This window comes from Pan paniscus, chromosome 14 (genome assembly GCF_029289425.2).
Source record: "Pan paniscus chromosome 14, NHGRI_mPanPan1-v2.0_pri, whole genome shotgun sequence".
Lineage (NCBI taxonomy): Eukaryota > Metazoa > Chordata > Mammalia > Primates > Hominidae > Pan > Pan paniscus.
This window is the reverse complement of record NC_073263.2, coordinates 74,679,320-74,692,966: the sequence shown is the minus strand read 5'-3', so window position 1 is coordinate 74,692,966 and position 13,647 is coordinate 74,679,320. Positions and strand designations below refer to the sequence as shown.

General features: G+C 40.4%; 1 pseudogene; it reads left to right on the top strand.

The window, feature by feature from the left end:
- The first annotated feature begins 8,163 nt into the window (after positions 1-8,163).
- LOC100990337 (fatty acid-binding protein 5-like) lies at positions 8,164-9,104 on the top strand (annotated as a pseudogene).
- Positions 9,105-13,647: the final 4,543 nt, after the last annotated feature.

Here is a 13,647-nt window from a genome sequence, read left to right as displayed (position 1 = left end):
ATTCTATATAGATATTCTATATAGATATTCTATATAGATATTCTATATAGATATTCTATATAGATATTCTATATAGATATTCTATATAGATTCTATATATTCTATATAGATATTCTATATAGATATTCTATATAGATTCTATATATTCTATATAGATATTCTATATAGATATTCTATATAGATTCTATATATTCTATATAGATATTCTATATAGATATTCTATATAGATTCTATATATTCTATATAGATATTCTATATAGATATTCTATATAGATTCTATATATTCTATATAGATATTCTATATAGATATTCTATATAGATTCTATATATTCTATATAGATATTCTATATAGATATTCTATATAGATTCTATATATTCTATATAGATATTCTATATAGATTCTATATATTCTATATAGATATTCTATATAGATATTCTATATAGAGTCTATATATTCTATATAGATATTCTATATAGATATTCTATATAGATTCTATATATTCTATATAGATATTCTATATATTCTATATAGATATTCTATATAGATATTCTATATAGATTCTATATATTCTATATAGATATTCTATATAGATTCTATATAGATTCTATATATTCTATATAGATATTCTATATAGATATTCTATATAGATATTCTATATAGATATTCTATATAGATATTCTATATAGATATTCTATATAGATATTCTATATAGATATTCTATATAGATATTCTATATAGATATTCTATATAGATATTCTATATAGATATTCTATATAGATATTCTATATAGATATTCTATATAGATATTCTATATAGATATATTCATTCAAACAAAAATTTGAATGTTTGTGGGTATATAGTGGGTCTATATATTTATGGAGTACATGGAAAATGTGCTTCTTTAATTCACGTGTTTGGTGAAGCGTTCCTGAACTACACTGGTCCATATAGACCACTTCCTTCTTTCAACGTCCTGTGGTCTGTTCCACACAATTTAGCCCTTAATTATATGCTCTCTTCCATACTCCACTAATTGTTTCCTGTATCTTAGTTTCATCTTCTCAAATACGTTGTAAACAACTTGAGGGCAGGGACCACATCGCACACTTTTCTTCTTAATAACCTGAGACAGGCACACGAGTCAGGCACTTAATTCATCTTTGTCAATTAACAGAAAGTTAGTCTAACCAGACTGCCAAGGAGAGATCACAGGACTTGTACGTAATTGGTCTACACAACCTGAAAGACCCTCAGGTAACCCATGCTTCTTACATGTATGTTTTTGTTGAACCTAATTTACCTGTTGTCTAAATATTCCCATGCTTTAGCAACCTTTCAGCAAATCGATTTAGGGGTTGAAAATATTGATATTCCAAGATCCACATCCCCTGTGACTTGTTTATAAATAGTAATGAGGGATGAGAGCCCAATTCAGCTTCTCCCAGCTCTTTCAGGAGCTGCACTTCTGTCTTGGGAAGTTTATGCAAATGATTCAATGAGTTGGTGGGAGACTTAATTACTCTCTAGTGAAAACCAGACTGCTCATTACCATCTGTTTCTTCAGGGAGAGCCAGCCACCACACAGTAATCTGCTGTAAAGCTGCAATCCCAGTGGTAAAGTACTTTGCCATCCTTGGATGAAAGGAAACGTACTGGTCGAGACACTATTATTATTGTCATAAATAATGGTGCTTTGTATTTTATCAAAGGAGCTCAGAGTGACTTGCAAACATCAACTAATTAATCCTTTAAAAAAAAAACTGTGAAGTAGGTAAAAGGGAGATATTATTATCCCCATTACATGGCTAGGGAGACTGAGACACTGATGAATTCATCGACTTACCCAGTCACACGTCATAGTCAGAAATAGAACCCAGGTCTCCCGACACCCCATTTGAACAGACCACACTGCTTCTTGTAAAGTATTAAAAAAAAAACAAAGCTTGATTTATGACATATAAAAATAAACCTTGAGAAATTAAACCACATCTAACCTTTCAATAACTGTCATGTAATAAAACAGTAGACGTGGGAAAAACAACATCTTGAAGGCAAGATGTGTGGGTAGAACAGTTTAATAAATACAATGCTTTAATCAAAACTTTCCAAAAGGAACTGGTGACTCTTTAAGGAATCTGATATTTAATCATTGCTGTTCTAATGGTTTAAAACAAAGAGGTATAATCCACCGAGTTTTAAACAGAAACTAGTCTAACAAGTTCTATACTTTATTTTTGAACTCTATTTCCTTATTTTCCCGTGTTCTCAAGAACATTTTTAACGTTTATCCATGTGATGCAAATGTCACGTGGAAGATATAAATACTACTCTTCAGATATTTTGCATTCTTCCTGATTCAAAGTCATAGTTAATATTAATGCAATTCAAAAAATTGACAAGAAACTGTGTCTCCAAGGAAACTAGTGGAGGAGGGGGAGAGAGATATGAATCTGTGATTTGATTAATAATTAGACACTCAGCCATTTTGTCACTCTCCATATCATCCACGAATATGCCATCATGTCCACAGCAGAGCCAGCAAATCTCCAAATAGCCGGAAACCTCTAGCAGGTGACTCTAGGCGAGTTGTTTTTTTTTTTTTTATTTTTTGAGAGAGTCTAACTCTGTTAACCAGGCCGAAGTGCAGTGGCCAGATCTTGGCTCCCCGCAACATACGCCTCCCGAGTTCAAGTGATTCTCCTGCCTCAACCACCCAGGTAGATGGGATTACAGGCGCCTGCCACTACACCTGGCTAATTTTTGTATTCTTAGTAGAGACTTTTTATAGAGAATTTGTAGTGACTTTTTATATAGAATTGCTTGGATTACTATATCATCTTGTAAAAATTCTATGAAGCAAATACCAAGAAATAGAATTCTATGCAGGGCAATTCTGAAATTAAAAAATTACCAAAAGGGTATGGGAATTGATTAAATTAAAACAGGGGCTGGGCACGATGGCTCAAGCCTGTAAACCTAACCCTTTGGGAGTCCAAGATGGGTGGATCACCTGATGTCAGGAGTTTGAAACCAGCCTGGCCAACATGGTGAACCCATCTCTATAAAAATATAAAAATTAGCCGGGCATGGTAGCGGGCACCTGTAATCCCAGCTACTCGGGAGGCCGAAGCAAGAGAATCGCTTGAACCTGGCAGGCAGAGGCTGCAGTGAGCTGAGATCGCACCACTGCACTCCAGCCTGGGCGACAAGAGTGAAACTCCTTCTCAAAAAAAAAAAATGAAAAGGGAAATTAAGGTCCTGCAGGGTGCAGTGGCTCACACTGTAATCCCAGTGCTTTGGGGAGCAGAAACGAGAGGATCCCTTGAGCCCAGGAGTTCGAGACCAGCCTGGGCAACTTAGCAAGACCCTATCTAGGCTGGACGTGATGGCTCACACCTGTAATCCCAGCACTTTGGAAGGCCAAAGTGGGTGGATGACCTGATGTCAGAAGTTCAAGACCAGCCTGGCCAACATGGTGAAACCCCACCTCTACTAAAAAAGTACAAAAAGTGGCCAGGTGCAGTGGCTTGTGCCTGTAATCCCAACACTTTGGGAGGCCAAAGACAGCAGATCACCTGAGGTCAGGAGTTCAAGACAAGCCTGAACAACATGGAGAAACCCCATCTCTACTAAAAATACAAAAATTAGCTCAGTGTGGTGGCGCATGCCTATAATCCCAGCCACTCGGGAGGCTGAGACAGGAGAATCACCTGAACCCGCAAGGCAGAGGTTGCGGTGAACTGAGATCATGCCATTGCGCTCCAGTCTGGGCAACAAGAGTGAAACTCTGTCTTAAAAAAAAAAAAAAAAAATTAGCCGGGCATGGTGGTGCGTGCCTGTAATCCCAGCTATTTAGGAGGCTGAGGCAGGAGAAGCGCTTGAACCTGGGAGGCAGAGGTTGCAATGAGCCAGGATCGCACCACTGCACTCCAGACTGGGCAACAGAGTGAGAATCTATCTCAAAAAAAAAAAAAAAAGGCCTTATCGCTACAAAAAAAAAAAATTAAAAATTAGTCAGTCATGGTGGCACATGCCTTTACTATATTCCCAGCTGCTCAAAAGGCTGACGTGAAAGGATCACTTGAGCCCAGGAATTTGAGGTTATAGTGAGCTACAATCGAACCACTGCACTCCAGCCTAGGCAACAGAGCAAGATCCTGTCTCTAAAAAAATAATAATAATAATAGTAATGATAATAATAAATTGAGGTGCTGTGAAAAGTCCTGACATATCATCAGACACCTTTTGGAAGTCGAGGCATTATTCAACAGAATTTTCTTTTCTTTTCTTTTCTTTTTTTTTTGAGATGGAGTTTCACTCTTGTTGCCCAGGCTGGAGTGCAATAGCACAATCTCCACTCACTGCAACATCTGCCTCCCAGGTTCAAGCGATTCTCCTGCCTCAGCCTCCCAACTAGTTGGGATTACAGGCATGGACCACCATGCCCGGCTAATTCTGTATTTTTAGTAGAGACTCGGGTTTCACCATATTGGTCAGGCTGGTCTTGAATTCCTGACCTAAGGTGATCCCCCCCGGGGCCTCAGCCTCCAAAAGTGCTGGGATTACAGGCGTGAGCCACTGCACCCGGCTTCAACAGAATTTTCTAGGAACATTATTCAGTTTCCAATCAAGAAGAAATTTTCAGTCATTTCTTTTGACTAACCCATCATGTCCATATTTAGACCTTTCTCTAGTGCTTATCACTAAATTACCTATGTCCTCAGGAAGAGATATTATAATGAAAATCACAGCCAGTTGTTAAGAAGCCCTGCTGGGCCTGTACACCAATGACCAGATTAAGGATGAGGACCTATGAACTTTAATCCTGTCACTCACCTATTGGATAGCCATCGGCAATTTACCTTACCCTATTGTGCTCAAGTTTCCATTTAAAAAAAAAAAAAGAAGGAGGAGGAGGAGAAGAAGAAGAAGCCAAGCGCAGTGGCTCAAGCCAGCACTTTGGGAGGCTGAGGCTGGCAGATTACCTGAGGTCAGGAGTTCAAAACCAGTCTGGCCAACACGGTGAAACCCCGTCTCTACTAAAAATACCAAAATTAGCCGGGCTTGGTGGCTCACTCCTGTAATCTCAGTACTTTGGTAGGCCGAGGCAGGTGGATCATGAGGTCAAGAGATCGAGACCATCCATCCTGGCCAACATGGTGAAATCCCATCTCTACTGAAAATACAAAAATTAGCTGGATGTGGTGGCACGTGCCTGTAATCCCAGCTAATTGGGAGGCTAAGGCAGGAGAATCGCTTGAACCCAGGAGGTGGAGGTTGCAGTGAGCCGAGATCGTGCCACTGCACTCCAGCCTGTCAACACAGAGAGACACCGTCACAAAAAAAAAAAAAAAAAAAAAAAAAAGAATCAAAACAGTACTTTTACCAGTGAAAAAAATGTTAGGCATTTGTGGGGCTAACTTAGTTCAAGTGCCTGAAAGCCTTTACAAAATGGACGTTTTATGCAAAAACAAAACAGAAAGAAGAAGGAAAGTCAGATTAGTTTCAACAGATACTTCATCACCTTCAGCTGCTCGATAATATTCTTTATAGGATACCTTCTCCAGTCAACAATAGAAAAGCAATACCTCCAAAATACATTTAAATCTATAAAAGGGAACTGATAGAATCTACTGCTTCAAGCAAAATCAAATACAAAGAACTGACAACATTCCACTTCGAAAATAAAATTTTTGTTACCATGGGCTTATCTGTGCTAATTCCCACTCTTTGCTGATAAAAAGGTAACCCATCAGGATTTAAACATTTCTTCAAACCAAGCAACCTGTTGAACAACTTCTTAATGTGCCTATCAATCATCTGGTGATAAGAAGAGTTTGCATTTATATTAGCTAGTTGCTAAAATAAATATGAGTTACTATAACTAATTCAATCAACAATGGGACCTCAGAGGTCAGCAGAGAAATAATCAAACAATAAGTATGAATAGGTTGTAATTTTTCTGATTAACAAATGTTCTCCTTGTCATAGGATGTTAAGAGCTGCTTAAAGCGCTCGGGTAAATTTAGAATGTATGTATTTACCTTGGAGGGGTCTGTGTGCACACTCCCAATTAGAAACCCATGAGCCTGTAAGTTTTGCAGACATCAGGTTTTGCTTTCGGAAAACGTGTCTCTATATAGCATTTATTTTTAACAGGCTCCAGCACCGCAATTGATAGAAACCAACAAAGATCAAATAAAATCCCAGCCCCACTTTTTAAAGACATTCATACTAGACTATTCCAGAAGTACTTTAGAAACCAGTTGATGTGTTAAAACTTGATAATTCTGTCCTCTTTTCCCAATTAGAATTACATTCTTTACCATGGAGGGGAAGAAAGATACTTGGATCCTGAGTCAGGATTTGTCCCCCTCCAAACAACCAATGTCAGTTGGAGAGCTGAAGGGTAAGGTCAAAAAGTTGATCACATCTTATTGTCATCACACGTTTACAATCTGACCAAAATGTAAGATCTAGGTTTCTACTGCTCTTGATTCCTCATATCTACTACTGTCCCGTTTTAAACCCAGAGAAATACAGCAGCAGTAGCAAATAACGTTCAGATGCAAAATTGAGCAGTGAGGGTAAACGTTTGGGGGTTAGGCATTGGAATTAACAAAAGCAAAAAATAAAGGAAACAAACAAATGGGAACTAAAGGTATCAGTGATTAATCAAATAAGAATAATTTCGGCCGGGCACGGTGGCTCACGCCTGTAATCCCAGCACTTTGGGAGGCAGAGGTGGGCGGATCACGAGGTCAGGAGATCGAGACCATCCTGGCTAACACGGTGAAACCCCGTCTCTACTAAAAATACATAAATTAGCCGGGCATGGTGGCAGGCGCCTGTAGTCCAAGCTACTTGGGAGGCTGAGGCAGGAGAATGGCGTGAACCCAGGAGGCGGAGATTGCAGTAAGCCGAGATCGTGCCACTGCACTCCAGCCTGGGCGACAGGGCGAGACTCCGTCTCAAAAAAATAAATAAATAAATAAATAAATAAAATAATAATAATTTCTGCCTTTAGTTTAGACACATAACTTCATTGCGATCCCAAATTCTAATGTTTTTAAACAGCTGGTTGGTTTAGCCTTCTCTTGGCCATAATAATTTACCATGGAGTTTTAGGGCTAACTAAAAGAATGAATGGAATGAATGAATTGGATGAATGACAGTGCTTGACTTCATATACTGATGCTTGAGGCATCATTGTAGATTCCTGCAGAGAAATTCAGGTGGACAAAAACCCCCTCCTTTTAGGAACATGGGCTCATTTCAAGCATTTAAGAGTGATTGGGATTAAGGTCTCAGAAATACAGAAAACTGAAAAATGTGCCACGTGACATGTATAAAGGAAGCAACTGACACAAAATGACTGTTAAATGCCTAGCTATGAAAGCATAAATGTCATTAGACAGTCAGCTTCTTCTCTGGAAACTAGATTTTAATAGGTTTTTGATTGTCACCTTTCTTCTTGTTTCTTTATTACTCACTCCTTGGAGGGATTTGCTTTCAAAAGGATTTGCTTAAATTTCCCCCTCAAAATCCAATTTGCAAATACACCTGCAATTGCATTTTCAATATGTACAGTCACACAGGTGCTATCTTTTGCATGCGAAAGAGTCCAAGCTAATAAGTCTGCCCAGGGCAACCCAGCCAACCCAGCCACACATCAGAGTCCAGGGGACTGATTCCTGCAGCAGGGAAAGGAGTGGAAGAATTGAGGCCATTAGTTAGCTCCCCTGGGCTGAAAGTCCATTTGGAGTGAATTTGGAATTATAGACATACCTTCCTATAATTTAAGTGTTGGGCCTGAACTCTGAATAAATAGATCAAATTTAGGTTTCAGTTTTACTGGAGAAAAATCTGTCCAGAAAATATTTTCCCGATACTTGGGAAAAAGATATGAGTTGAAATGACCATGGACTATTGAATCCACAGTTTTAAACTGTTTTCTGTAGCAGTTCAAAATGGTAAACTCTGATTGTGCATATTCAGTGACTTTTCATCAGTCAACAAATATTTTTGAATGCCTAGTGTGTGCCTAGCTTGCATCAGGAGCAGAAAGAAATAAAAGGAAGCACCGATTTCAGTGAAGAAGGCTGAATTATATCTATTAATAACCAAATCTGTGTAGCACAGATTCAACCTAGTTGTTAGAAATGAAAAGCTGTGACAGCACGCTGCCACGCCGACGCAGACCACTCTCTGCATGCCAGCCCGCCCGCACCCACCATGGCCACAGTTCAGCAGCTGGAAGGAAGATGGCACCTGGTGGACAGCAAAGGCTTTGATGAATACATGAAGGAGCTAGGAGTGGGAATAGCTTTGCGAAAAATGGGCGCAATGGCCAAGCCAGATTGTATCGTCACTTGAGATGGCAAAAACCTCACCATAAAAACTGAGAGCACTTTGAAAACAACACAGTTTTCTTGTCCCCTGGGAGAGAAGTTTGAAGAAACCACAGCTGATGGCAGAAAAACTCAGACTGTCTGCAACTTTACAGATGGTGCATTGGTTCAGCATCAGGAGTGGGATGGGAAGGAAAGCACAATAACAAGAAAATTGAAAGATGGGAAATTAGTGGTGGTGTGTGTCATGAACCACGTCGCCTGTACTCGGATCTATGAAAAAGTAGAATAAAAATTCCATCATCACTTTGGACAGGAGTTAACTAAGAGAATGACCAAGCTCAGTTCAATGAGCCAATCTCCATACTGGTTTTTTTTTTTTTTTTTTCATTACTGTGTTCAATTATCTTTATTACAAACATTTTACATGCAGCTATTTCAAAGTGTGTTGGATTAATTAGGATCATCCCTTTGGTTAATAAATAAATGCGTTTGTGCTAATAAAAAAATAAAAAGAAAAAGAAAAAAAGAAAAAAAGAAATGAAAAGCTGTATAAAACGACTTAGGATTCCATTGCAGTAAGAACCTTATATAATCTTAGAGGAAAACAGGGCCATCTTTTAAATTTTATTTAAAGCTAAGCATACAGTTGGCATTTACTAACTGAATTATAATAATTTTAAGCATTGGATTTTATTCCAACTAACTTTATTATTGACTAGGCCAGATTGACTATTAATTTTCAATTAATCTAACAATTACAAGAGTAGATTATAAAAGTATAATATTCCTACCCTTGAAACTTCCTACAGCACTCCTGATTCAGAAGTTCTTTTTGCTGTTCGTTTGCTTTTTTGAGACAGAGTTTCGCTCTTGTTGCCCAGGCTGGAGTGCAATGGCACGATCTCAGCTCACCGCAAACTCCACCTCCCAGGTACAACTGATTCTCCAGCCTCAGCCTCCCAAGTAGCTGGGATTACAGGTACACACCACCACGCCTAGCTAATTTTGTATTTTTAGTAGAAACGGGGTTTCTCCATGTTGGTCAGGCTGGTCTCGAACTCTCAACCTCAGGTGATCTGCCCTGCTCGGCCTCCCAAAGTGCTGGGATTATGGGCGTGAGCCACCACGCCCAGCCTAGGAGTTCTTTATTAAAAGATGAAGATATATTTTTTCCTTGCTAATCAATAAGATAATACACTTCGAATGTTTACTTTCCTCTGTATAGGTCTAAACTATAATGTCTGATATTTCCGAATTACAACCATTTCCATGTTTAGAATATTTTCTTTTTTTCCTTTCTCAGACTCCAAATAATTCCTACTTCCTTTCTCTGCACTATCCCTGCCCTGATACTAATAGTCTGGGGCACCTTCAGTTTTTGGTTTTTTTCTTCTCCTATCCAGTCTACCCCGAGAAGTTTTTTGTTTTGTTTTGTTTTGGAGATGGAGTCTTACTGTGTCACCCAGGCTGGAGTGCAATGGCATGATCTCAGCTCACTGCAAAGTCCACCTCCCAGATTCAAGCGATTCTCCAACCTCAGCCTCCCAAGTAGCTAGGATTACAGGTGTGCACCACCACGCCCAGCTAATTTTTGTATTCTTAGTAGAGATGGGGTTTCACCATGTTAGCCAGGCTGGTCTTGAACTCCTGACCTCAAGTGATCCACTCATCTTGACCTCCCAAAGTGCTGGGATTCAGGTATGAGCCACACACCCGGCTCCATCCCTGAGAAATCTTAAAATCTACATTCACACAATTGCCATTTTATATCACAGCAGTAAAATACCTTTGGTACCTAGCATTCAACAATAGCTTTGTGATTACAAGTGAGGGTGTGGGAGGGAGAGGAAGGCAAAGTGTATTCATTTGTCACATTATCCCAAAAAGAAATATTTACTTTTTTTTTTTTTTTTTTTTGAGGCGGAGTCTCACTCTGTCGCCCAGGCTGGAGTGCAGTGACGCAATCTCGGCTCACTGCAAGCTCCGCCTCCCGGGTTCACGCCATTCTCCTGCCTCAGCCTCCCGGCTAGCTGGGACTTCAGGCACCCGCCACAACGCCCGGCTAATTTTTTGTATTTTTAGTAGAGACGGGGTTTCACCGTGTTAGCCAGGATGGTCTCGATCTCCTGGCCTCATGATCCGCCTTCCTCAGCCTTCCAAAGTGCTGGGATTACAAGCTTGAGCTACCACGCCCAGCCTATTTACATTTTTAAAGAAAGCTGATTATTTCCAAAAAGAGAATAAGAAAGAGGAATTTAGCAAGTTCTCATTTTAGCTCAAGGTAATTTTTCTTTCTACAGGACATTTGTCTCATGTGAACAATTCTTACATGAAATTTCTTTTAATACATTATAAAATTTCTATTTCTTCATTATATCCATGATAGCCATTTCTTTTTTGTTTGTTTTGAGACAGGGTCTCACTCTGTCACCCAGGCTGGGGTAAAGTGGTGTGATCAAGGCTCACTGCAGCCTCAGTGACATGGGAGTGGGATTGGGAGGCTGAGGTGGGAGGTGGTCCTGGGATTACAGGCACACACCACCATGCCCAGCTAATTTTTGTATTTTTAGTAGAGACAGGGTTTCACCATGTTGGCCAGGCTGGTCTCAAACTCCTGACCTCAAGTGATCCACCCGCCTCAGCCTCCCAAAGTGTTGGGATTACAGGCATGAGCTACCGCACCCAGCCGATAGCCATTTCTTCATAACATCTGGTTCAAGTTCAGATATTACCAGAAAGTTGATTATTTTCTGTTTTTTGTTGTTGTTGCTGTTGTTTGTTTGTTTGTTTGTTTTACTAGCAATGCTCTATTTAACACTTAACAAGTTTAAAATAGGCCAGGCACAGTGGCTCACACCTGTAATCTCACCATTTGGGAGGCCAAGGCTGGAGGATCACTTGAGGTCAGGAGTTGGAGACCAGCCTGGCCAACATGATGAAACCCCATCTCTACTAAAAATACAAAAATTAGCCGGGCATGGTGGCATGCACTTGTAATCCCAGCTACTGGGGTGGCTGAGGCAGGAGAATCACTTGAACCTGGGAGGCGGAGGTTGTGGTGAGTCGAATCGAGCCACCATACTCCAGCCTGAGCAACAGAGAGAGACTCTGGCTGAAACAAACAAACAAAAAAGTTTAAAACGATTCTAAAAACAACTGGATATAGTCTTTCTGTTTAGCTCATGTATTTTATTTTGTATTTATTTTGTTTTTTAAAGACAGGGTCTCACTCTGTTGCACAGGCTGGAGTGCAGTGGCCTGATCATAGATCATAACTCATTGCAGCCTCAAATTTCTGGGCCCACCTCAAACCTCCTGAGGTGGATTTGCCACCATGCCACGCTAATTTTTTTAGTTTTTGTAGAGACAGGGTCTCATTATGTTACTTAGGCTGATCTCAAACTCTTGGGCTCAAAGGATCCTTCTGGCTCAGCACCCCAAAGTGCTGGGATTACAGGCATGAGCCACCTGTGCCTGGCTAGCTTGCATATTTTAATGTTGCCGTTATATCCAATACTGTAAATAAATTCTAAGGGCTCCACAAACCCTTGGGGCTGGTGTGTTTGCACATATTCTTACCTTACTCCTGGAGTCTGCCTCTATTGTTAGACTTATCACTCTCTATTGTCATGGGTATTTGTCTATCCCACTAGATTGAGAGCTCCTTGAGGGCAAGACCTGTGGTTAGCATCAGATCAGGTTCTAAGGAGATAATTCGCAGGTGTTTGGGGAGTAAGTAAGTGAATTCCTTTGTGTTTGAGTGCACTGAAAGATTGTTCTCACCCACATTCCTCTTCCACTCCCTCTTTGCTCTCCATATACCATCTGATCTCCCTTCATTTTCCTGTGCGCAGCCCCCTGCTTTTCTCCCAGCGTAGGCCTACTCCTGACTTTCTGATCTCTCCGCTTGCAGTGCTGGAGACTTCAGGCTGGAAGCCTCAGGGAAGGCCTGCCCTGGGTGGCTCACCACAATTATGTGAGTTGCTAATCTTGATGTCATTGCTTGTCCTTTGGATATCTAAGGTGTCCCACTAAATAAGGTCACTAAGTGACCTTTAAGATTCCTAACAATTCCAGGATTGTAAGATAAAAGAATTCAGGTCTATTCATTTTCATAGAAATTCCTGCTTCTGATACCAATGAAGTAGCAAGTCCTTGTCCTTTAGAGTCAGTCTACAAGTCAACCATGGAAGGCATGGAGGAAAATGTAGGCTCTAAAGAGAAGAGTAAAAATACATAGACAACATGGACGGATAGTCAGACTCACTCCCAATCTCTGCCAAAATTTGAACTCATCCTTCTCCCTTGTCCCTTTGCTTACCCTGGAAGGAATTTACACTAAATGTTTGGACTATCTGCCCAGGTATCAGAATTGCCTGGAACACTTGTTAAAATTCAAATTCCTGAGGCTCCTGCTGTACTCTTTGGAGGCTGGGGGCAGCACACCCCAAATTCTGAGTCACCGAGGCTGGAATGGTGCCAGGAATGCAGATGTTTAACTAGTTCCTCCAATGATGACACCTGGCCAGATTTAGAAACCAGGGACCTAGGGCAAGACTCACTAAAAAAATGCCAAGACCTTACCTCCTCCAAGGCTCCTGCAATCTGCCAGTAAGTAGATTTTGAGTAACTGAGGAGCTTTAACACTTGGCTATTAGATTAAAGTGGGTTTTGGTAGAGTGGTCAGAAACAAATAGGAGAAGGCAAAGAGTTGAACTCAGCTGGGAAAAATCTAATGAGCTTTTTTGTTGTTGTTTTAAAGAATATACAATATGGCCAGGTGTGGTGGCTCACGCCTGTAATCCCAGCACTTTGGGAGGCTGAGGTGGATGGATCACCTAAGGTCAGGAGTTTGAGACCAGCCTGACCAGTATGGTGAAACCCTGTCTCTACTAAAAATACGAAAGTTAGCTGGGAGTGGTGGCAGGCTTCTGTAGTCCCAGCTACTAGGGAGGCTGAGACAGGAGAATTGTTGAACCCGGGAGGCAGAGGTTGCAGTGAGCTGAGATCACACCACTGCACTCCAGCCTGGGCGACTGAGTGAGACTCCATCTCAAAAAGAAAAACAACAACAACAACAAAAAATTAGCCAAGTGTGGTGGTGCATGCCTGTAATCCCAGCTACATGGGAGGCTAAGGCAGGAGAATCACTTGAACCTGGAGGCAGAGGTTCCAGTGAGCTGAGATCATGCCACTGTACTCCAACCTGGGTGATGAGTGAAACTCTGTCTCAAAAAATATATAAAAATTAAAAAATAAAAAAAAAATACAATATGATTTGGTGACACAAAG